Source organism: Vicugna pacos, chromosome 23 (assembly GCF_048564905.1).
Source record: "Vicugna pacos chromosome 23, VicPac4, whole genome shotgun sequence".
NCBI lineage: Eukaryota > Metazoa > Chordata > Mammalia > Artiodactyla > Camelidae > Vicugna > Vicugna pacos.
Genome location: NC_133009.1, coordinates 36,059,453 through 36,068,885, shown reverse-complemented (window position 1 = coordinate 36,068,885; position 9,433 = coordinate 36,059,453).

The following is a 9,433-nucleotide window of genomic DNA, read 5'->3' as shown; positions in this document are numbered from 1 at the left end:
AGGTCGGTGGCAAATAGGGAACCTGAGGGTGCTGGGCCAGTGCTCTGAGTCAGTAAGGACAGAAGAACCCAGAAGAGTTTGGGAGGAAGGAATGAGGGCAGGTTGAGGCCACCCACTTCCCTATGAAGAGAGACACAACTTTGAAACCGTCATGGTCCCCATTCCTCTCCAGTCTGTATTGTAACTATTTGTCATCTTCTACTTTTCTCTTCTTGTCGGACAAGGATCTCTTAAGAGGAAACATAAGAAATTTGTTGTTAAAATCTAGCATATTTAACTTGAAGTCCTGGTCCCACCTCCTAGCAGGTCAGCAACTTTGGATTTTCCAGCATCTTTAAATCTCAGTTTTGTCATCTGTGAAACAGAATTAACACGCTCCTCAAGGGTCATTGTGAGGCAAAGTTAGAGAACAGGTTAAAAACAGAGATGTGGGCCCAGATCTCCCACTGAGCTGCATCCTTGGCTGTTGGGGGATTTGCTGAAAGGACTGTCATTTGAGGCGTTGCTGTGTTTGTCTGTGATCTGGGATTGTGTGCATACGGACATCCAACAGGCATCTCCACATTGGTCATACAATGAGTGTAAACTAGATACCTTCCTTCAAATATAGGTAACCAATCCACAAAGAACTTGAATGGAAAATGTTTTTTTGTGCAATCTAGATATTGAAATTTTATTCACCCATAGAATTGTAAACATATACTTATTGTGATTAGTAAAATGATGTGAAAAACTAACAATGATGGCAAAAGCTACTCATTTAATGTGCAAAAGCAATGAAGAACTTTTGGTTCTTCAAAGGAGAATGTAGTGGAATCAGAGGTACAGTCATCCCCCTTATTCATGGTTTTGCTTTCCATGGTTTCAGTGACTTGTGGTCAGCCACAGTACAAAACTATTAAATGGAAAATTCCAGAAATAAACAATTCTTACATTTTAAGTTGTGCACCATTCTGTGCTGGGTGATGGAATCTCACAGCAACCCACTCGGTCCTGCCTGGGAAGTGAATCATCCCTTTGTCCAGTGAATCCTGCCCAGTGGCCACTCAGTAGCCATCTTCGTTATCAGGCCACAGCACTTTTGTTCATTAGCCATATTTTACTTACTAATGGCCCCAAAGTGCAAAAGTGGTGATGCTGGCAATTCAGATACGCCAAAGGGAAGCCTTAAAGTGCTTCCCTTATGTGAAAAGGTGAAAGTTCTTGACTTAATAAGGAAAGAAAAAATAATTATATTTTGATGTTGCTAAAATCTACAGTAGGAATGAATCTTCTATTCATGAATTTGTGAAGAAGGAAAAAGAAATGTGTTCTAGTTTTGTTGTCACGCCTCAAACTGCAAAAGTTATGGCCACAGTGTGTGATAGGTGCTTAGTTAAGATGGGAAAGGCACTAAATTTGTACAGTATTTGAGAGAAAGAGAAATGGACCACATTCACATAAATTTATTACAGAATATGTTATAATTGTTCTATTTTATTATTAGTTATTGTTAATCTCTAATTTATAAGTTAAACTCTATTATAGGTGCATACATAAGGGAAAAAACATAGTACATAGAGGACTCGCTGTCTGCGGTTCAAGGCATCCACTGGGGGTCTCGGGACACATCCAGTGAAGGTAAGAGGGGACCACTGTCTAGGCCATGATGGAGATGCTACTTTACATAGGGTCAGGGAATGTACCTCTGAAAAGGTAGTTTTGAAATAGACACCTGAGAGACGTGTGAGAATGAGGCACTTGGGGGGTGGGGGAGAGCATTCTGAGTGGAAGACATAGAAGTGCACAGTCCCTGAGGCGAGACCTTAGCCCTTTTAGGAAAGGCGTAAGGACCAGTGAGATGGTCACCAGCAAACCAGGGTAAGGACGGCAGGGAGGAGCAAGGAGTGAGGAACGAGGACAGACTTGTCATATTTGTAGACCATTATAAAGAATTTGGATTTTACCAAGTGTAAGAAGAAAACTCATTCAAGGTTTTAATGAGATGAGTGATATGGTCTGACTTCGTATTTTTGAGGTAAACTGGCTGATGTATGGAGGATGGATAATAGGAAACCAAGGGCAAAAGTAAGTGAAGTAGTGGAGAAAGTGAAGGGTGAGAAATTTCAGTTTTACTTAGAAGGAAGAGTTAACAGCATCTCCCAGTCGTTTGTATGTGGAATTGTGAGGGAGGGAAAGGAACTGCAGACTGGCTGCAAAAATGGCCCCAGTTCTTTACCTACCCCTTATACGTGCCCTCAGCAACCCAGCTGGAGTCCATTTCCCCTTGAATCTGGGCTGTCCCAGTGACTTCACTGGGCAAAGAGAGTGAGGCAGAAGAGATCGGGTACTTGTTTCTAGCTTAAACCTCAAGAAGGCATGTGTGTTTCTGCTCACGTCCTTGGAACTCTAAGGATACTGTGTGACGAAGCCGAAGAAAATCACTGAAGGAGGGGCGTCCCCAGCTGATCAGCCTGCTGATCCCCCAGACCTCTGAGTGAGCTATCAGACAAGACCAGCCCAGACAATTTGACTCTCAGATTAAATACCTGCTTGCTACCTGGGTTATTATGCTTGGGATCTTATTGTGACTTGTGTCAATTAATAATTGATATAGAAATTGATACCTAGAAGAAATGATACCATAACAAAAACTTAAAATATATGGCATTGGCTTTAGAACCAGGTGGCAGAAAGAAACTGGCAAAATGGTGAGAAAATTGTTAGCAAAGCCTGAAAAACAATGATCTTTAAAAAAAAAAAAAGTATTATAAGGCTAGAAAAAAGGAGACCTAGGCTATGTAATAGCTGCAAAACCTATGTTCACTTGGAAATTGAAAAAAAAAGAAAAAGTACCTAACAGACTTCAGGATTTTGTTAAGAAGACCTTTAGAAAGAAGGCTGCAGCCCCAGCAAGTTGCTTCTAGCCGCGTATGACGAGATGTAGGACTAGATGAGCTAAAGAAGGAACTGAACAATCTGTAAGAGTAATTTAGAGGACATGTAGAAGGGAAAAGCCTTATTGGGCTGGAAAATAAGACTTTTTTTTTTTAATCCCTAGCATCTCCAGCCAGCAAAAAAATTCTAAAAGCTTGGGGAGGAGATCAAATAAACAGGGCGCTTCTGCAGTCCTTTGTGATACTCCTGAAAGGATTAAGCTGGTTCCCAGTGGGCACTCTCAGCCAGGAAAAAAGAGCTTCTCAAAGTCTTCCGGGATTGTAGAAATCTCACAAGAACTTGATATGCCCCAAATAGCTGTGATTAAACCTAGAGAGAGGCTTCTCTCTCAAACTGTAGGCATGGCCTTTTGATTTAGAATTGAGTGGGATCCGATTCATAGAAAACCTGAAAAGTTATTAAGGGAGGTATATAAGCAAAAGCGTTGCCAGACTGAAAATGAAGCTATTTAAAAACCAAAAAGGCTTCCGGCTTCCAACTTTCTGCAGACAGTGAAGAACGAGGGAATTTCTTCAGAGGCAGTGTTTTGCAGTAGAAATCCTCCCACTGCCAGGGCAGGGGCTCTGGGGACACGGCTCACCCGGATTCTGGGATGCTATGGGTCAGGGGCTGCTGTAGCTCTTATTCATCACTTTTTCAAGTGCACATGTTTAGTAAGGGAATCATCCTCCGTTCCCATCCTTGTATGTTGGGAGGATGTGAGACAGACACCTTGTGTTTTTGGTCCTTAAGTCTCTACATCAAGAGGAGTCACATCAAGAGCTGATGCAGAATCCAAGATACTGAATTTTGACCCTCCTGCTGCAGGTGGGTAACACTTTGAGGATCCTGAAAGGGGGTGAAGACATTTTGCAGGTGGAAGGACCATGAGCATCTATGGCAGAAGATAGACGACTGCATATTGGTGACAGAAAGTGCCCGCAGTTCTTCACCCTGCCCTCTTCTCTGCAGTGCAGTTTTGCAGTTCTTCCCCTCGGAGGTCACTTGGACCTGGCATGGCCTTGTCATTTCCATCAGTCGGCACGTTGCCCTCTGGGCCAGCCCTACACTATCTGAATGACTGTGGCTTTGTAGTAAAACCTGAAATTGGAACGTGTGAGTCCTCCGACTTTTTCAAGATTGGTGTGAATGTCCAGCATTGCGTTAAAGATGGAACCCAAATCTAGTCAAAGGTGTGTGGTTAACGTTGGACAAAGGGACCGTTTGGTACTGGCCCTGCCAAAATGAAGCTGCTCAGCACGGTTGTCCCTTGCACGGTATGTGTATAGTAAATGTGCATCCCATTTAAGTGTACTTTCGGTTCACACGTGAGATAATATTCTACAGCCTGCGGTAGATTTTGGCAGCTGTTAAATATTTTCTGACTACAGATCTCAGATAACAAGATTTTCTATCTTCCAACGCGGCATGGAGGCACAGCCTCCAATGAACGGTTCGCGATCACACAGTGAAAACACGAGACTCTTGGCAAATGGCGGCGGGGCCTTGGATCATCGGGCCGAGCTGCGCAGCCCGCGGGGGACAGCGCGGGCCGGACGCCGACGGCGCGGGGCGGCCCGGGCTGCTCGCACTGGGGGGTGTGCGGGTAACAGCCACAGCCCCCTGCAAGCTCCGCCTAGTGGCCTGAAGCCCCCTGCAAGCTCCGTCTAGTGGCCTGACGCACTGAGTTTCCTTCTAGGCTGATTTCTGACGGTGCTCAGATTTCTTCAAGAAAAGCCAGAGCCCCTCGAATCAGTGAACGGCCAAGGGCTGTTCTGTTCTTTTGATTCCTCTGTCACCGCCCCCCTCACTTGCTGGGTCCACGTCCCTTTTTAAAAATTTTTCTCCTCTTTCTTTGGGGTCTGTTTATCTTAAGTACACCCTTCTCTGCACTTTGTCCTGCTCCTCCTGGAGATCCTGACCCTCAATTTCTCCCTCCCACCCCTACCACACCCTCACCTGATCATCTCTTTACAAAGCCTTCTCAAAAACAGAGATTTATAGTCAAACCTGAGGACGATGGTGACAATTTCAGACAATAGCTTTTATACCAAATATACTTTTGAGTGGCTGCTATATTCCAGGCATTTTGTGAGCCGCTGGAGACACATCCAGGGAAAGGATGGGCACCTCCCTTTCCATGCAATTTAACAAACACTTAACGGATGTTTAGTAAGGGCTACAGAAAAGTGTGAGGTTCAACTTCACGACGCATTTGGCCAGAGATACCTCGGGGAAATTGAGACCTGAAGGACGAATAAACGGAGGTCAGTGGAAGAAACGTTCCAGCCAAAGAAAATGATGTTTGGAAGCCCTGGAGGGGGAGAAACAGTCTGTTTCAAGATGAGAGAGGAATCCAGTATGGCTGGAGCTTAGGAGAGACAAGGAGGATAAAGCTGTGTGTTGAGAAGGAGGTACTTGGAGACCACTTGCAAGACTTTGCCCCAGTGTCTAGGGGAAGTAGATGGTTTACCAGAAGGCTGACATGAGGGCAGCTGTATCTTCAAAAGATGAGTCTACGGATTGGGGATGGATTGGAAGGGGCAAGACTTGGTGTGATGAGGAGGTTATTTCCCACACCTAGAGGAGAAAGTGCAGTGATGTAACAGCCCTGCAAGTGGGTATAAAGAAAAAGGAGTCAATCCTGTAGCTCCTTCAGAGACAGAAACTGCAAACATGGAGGCGCCACGTGAGGAGGAAGCGTCAGGGCTGTGAGGGAGCAGCCCGGGGCTTCCTGCCCGAGAGAGCAGGGGTCTGCAACACTCAGATGCGCCGCGCTGCGCAGACGCCAGGACGCGGGGGGCAGGGGCGTGCTTACTGTCGAAGTGGGGGGCTTGTTAACAGTTTGGGGCTTGTGAAAGGACATGACTGGAATAATACTTTGCAAAGGGGAGTTAGACGCTTTATAACCTTCCCACGTATTAAAGTCGGCTGAGTTTTATTTTTTGCTAACTTAGAAATATTTGTGTCTGCCTTACCTCATCTTACACTGGACTTCAATAAAATAGAGTTTTCATTTGGGTAATAAAACTCAGTCTGCATAACTTGTAAAATTTGAGCAGGAATCCTCACACAGACCGAGGAAGGAGACAGCGTGAGGGTCCGTGCAGGGAATCTGAAGGTTGGCGACTGAGGCAGTCTCTGAAAAATACATGAATTCCTATTTTTACCTCCGCGGGGACCTCGGGAAGTGAAGGCAGCGGGATCTGGGATGAGCTGGAGTATTTCTGCCACTGACTGCACTTGAGATCTGGCCATGGACTCGTAATAAGCCTGTCATGGTGATTCTCATAATTTTTTAACTCAAGCCCAAATCTCTTCTCTGAGCTTCAGTCTCATTTATCCTACCGCCTACATGACCCACTTTTGTGTCTAAGGGAGAGCTTAATTGACATGCCCGGATCTGAACTCTGGATTTCCTCCCTCAAATCCTGAAACTTCTCTGCCTGCATGCAGTCTCCGTATCTCTCAGTTAATGGTGCCACTGCTCACCCAGCTTCTCAGGCCAGAAAAATGGGAAGCAAGTTTGGAGTCTTCCTGGGCTACCACATCCACTCTTCCTGTTCTTCTTTTCTTTCTTTTTTCTTTTTTCTTTTTTTTTTTTTGCTTTCCAAATATAAGAGAGATCATATGGTACTTGGCTTTCCCTGTCTGACTTACTTCACTTACTGTAAGGCCTTCAAGGTCCATCTGTGTTGCCACAAATAGCAGGATTTCATTCTTTTTTACAGCTGTGTAATATTCCATCTGCAAATAATGACAGTTTTACTTCTTTCTTTCCAATTTGGATGATTTTATTTCTTTTTCTTATTCAATTGCTATGGCTAGGACTCCCAAACCATGTTGAATAAAAGTGGTGACAGTGGGTCCTTTTTTCCTGATCTTATAAGAAAAGCTTTCACTGAGCATGATACTAGCAGTGGGCTTGCTCTGCGTGGTCTTTATTGTGTAGATCTGCTTTTCCCTGATACCCCCTTTGTTGAGAGTTTTTATTATTAATGGAAGTGGAATTTTGTTTAACTTTTTTTCTGTGTTTATTGTGATGATTATATAATTTTTATTCTTCATTTTGTTAATATGGTGCATCACATTGATTGATTTGTGGATGTTGACTTGTCCTTGCATCCCTGAAATAAATTCCACTTGATCATAACATATGATCCTTTTAATGTATTATTGAATTTGACTTGCTAACATTTTACTGAGAATTTTCGCATCTATGTTCATCAGGGATATTAGCCTATAATTTTCTTTTTTTGTAGTACGCTTGTCTGGTTTTGGTGTCAGGGTAATGCTAACCATGTAAACTGTGTTTGGAAGCATTCCGCCTCTGCCACCACCACCACCACTTTTATTTTTTTTGAAGATTTTGAGACGCTTTAGTACCAGTTCTTTTCTGAAAGTTTGGTAGAATCCATAAGTAAAGCCGTTTGGTCCTGGACTTCTGTTTGTAGGTAGGTTTTTGATCTCATGTTTCGATTCTTTTTATGAAGGCTCAGAATTTAAGGGCAGCTCCACGTCATTTTACAAGGAAAGAGAGTGAGGAGGATTGGGAGATAATGGTGCCAACACTTATATTGTAACACTCAGAGGGAGAGGTTCAGTTTTCCCACGTGAAGGGAAATTGGAAAAGGGTCCTTCCCTGTGCATTTGCGCCCCCTCTTTTTTCCTCTTGTGGTGGAGAAATAACTGTAGAGGGAAATTCATTTGCTCACAGGCTCCAGTTGGTTTGTTCTGATGAAACCCTCCTGTTTGATCCAGCAAGGGTAAGTAGCCAACATTGCCTGCATTCCTGCCTCTCCTGTGTCTCCTCTGGTTCTTAGAGACAGACTGAGAAGTTATAATTTTGTTCCCTGAATGCTTCACGCCTGTTTTCCTGCTGTGTCTGTTATATACATATGAGTCATTTTCCAAACGCTCAAAAGAGAAAAATATTGTGTCAGAGCTCGTTGTAGCATCTTGAAATTCCCTGGGGAGGCTGAAGGCGCTAATGGAAACTGCCCTGGGCCAGGAGCCTTGATATTAGCTTTCTAGCTCACTTTGTCACTCCCTCACTGCATGAACTTGGACAAGCCAGTGTGTGTCTCTGGACTTCAACTCACAGGCCTAGGTGCAATAAGAACATTGGATGAGATTTCCTGTAATCATGCTTTCATGATTTATTTTGTGTGTTTGAGGACCCTTATTTAATTTATAGATTCTCAGGAATTAGAAAGATAGCATAGGGGTTCTCACTCCCGAGCTGTTCACAGAAAGAAATTGAGAGGAACAGAGAGAAGGGAAAAAGGGGAAACAGGGCAAACATTGGGCTCGAGACCATGTGACTCATTTTAGTATCACAACTATATTTTGGCCAAGTAAGAAACTCCATTTAGGATGCTGTATCAATTGGTTTAAGTGAGATTCTGCTCCTGTTATAAATGGCTCCCAAATTATCAGCGACACACAACAACAACAAAAGTTGTTTTAAACTTACATTGCATCTCCAGCATGGGTTGGTTTTGGCCTTGCTTCAAATTTTCCTCATTCCTGGGCTCAGACTTAAGGAGCAAGCTTTCCCAAGGATGTGTCATTCTTAAGTCAAAAGCAAAAAGCCATGGTAAAACCACATGAGGGCCCTTAAAACTGCTACCGAGAAACATCACACTTCCCTGCCACTCCCGTTTTATTGGCCAAAGCAAAGTACACAATCAAGTCTGAATTCAGCGGAGAAAAAAGTATGACCTTCTTACAGAGAGAGTGGCAAACAATTAGAGACAAAAATGTAATCAACTGCAGGAACATTTTTGTGAAAACTGAGCAAAACGTAGTGGTCCCACGGGGAAAGTAAGGGCCTCCGACCACTGACACGCTAGATAAATCATGGTCTGCACAACCATCACTACAGGCTGACTTTCCTTACACAGAGTAAAGGAATTCGTATTAAACAGCTTTCTAGCACAGCTATCTTGCAAACTCTGGCTTAATGATACACTGATCACAGCCACGAAAACCACCACATGTCGCTCACTGGTTTGTCTTCAACTGCTCAAACCTCTACCAAGCCTGGTCCTCACTCCCTCCCAGCACACAGAGATTCTTTCTCTCCCCATGCTCATCTATTTTTCCTGTTTGAATTGTCTCTACAATTTTAAAAGCTCAAAGTCTCACAGCTTTTAAAAGATTTGAAAAGTTCTCTGTTTGTTCAGTAAGTGCGGATGAATTTGGCTTCCTACAAATCAGCTGCCTCCGGAAGGCTGACACTCCCGCATATGGGAGGATGTGCGACTTGTTGTGCATGTTGTAATTTTAGTATTTCAGCATTTAAGTTTCTTGAGCATTCATAGCCCATCTACAACACTGAAAAAATTAAAGTAATTTAGGGCACTTAAGCCTTACAGCCGGCCAAGACAAGTTACTTAGTTGAATGAGAAGAAAAAAACTGGTCTAAGGGAAAATGAAATTAGAGGTTTGCTACATAATAAGAATCAACCAATAATGGCCTTTCAATGTTTACTGTTGTTTTGCTTAGTTTTTT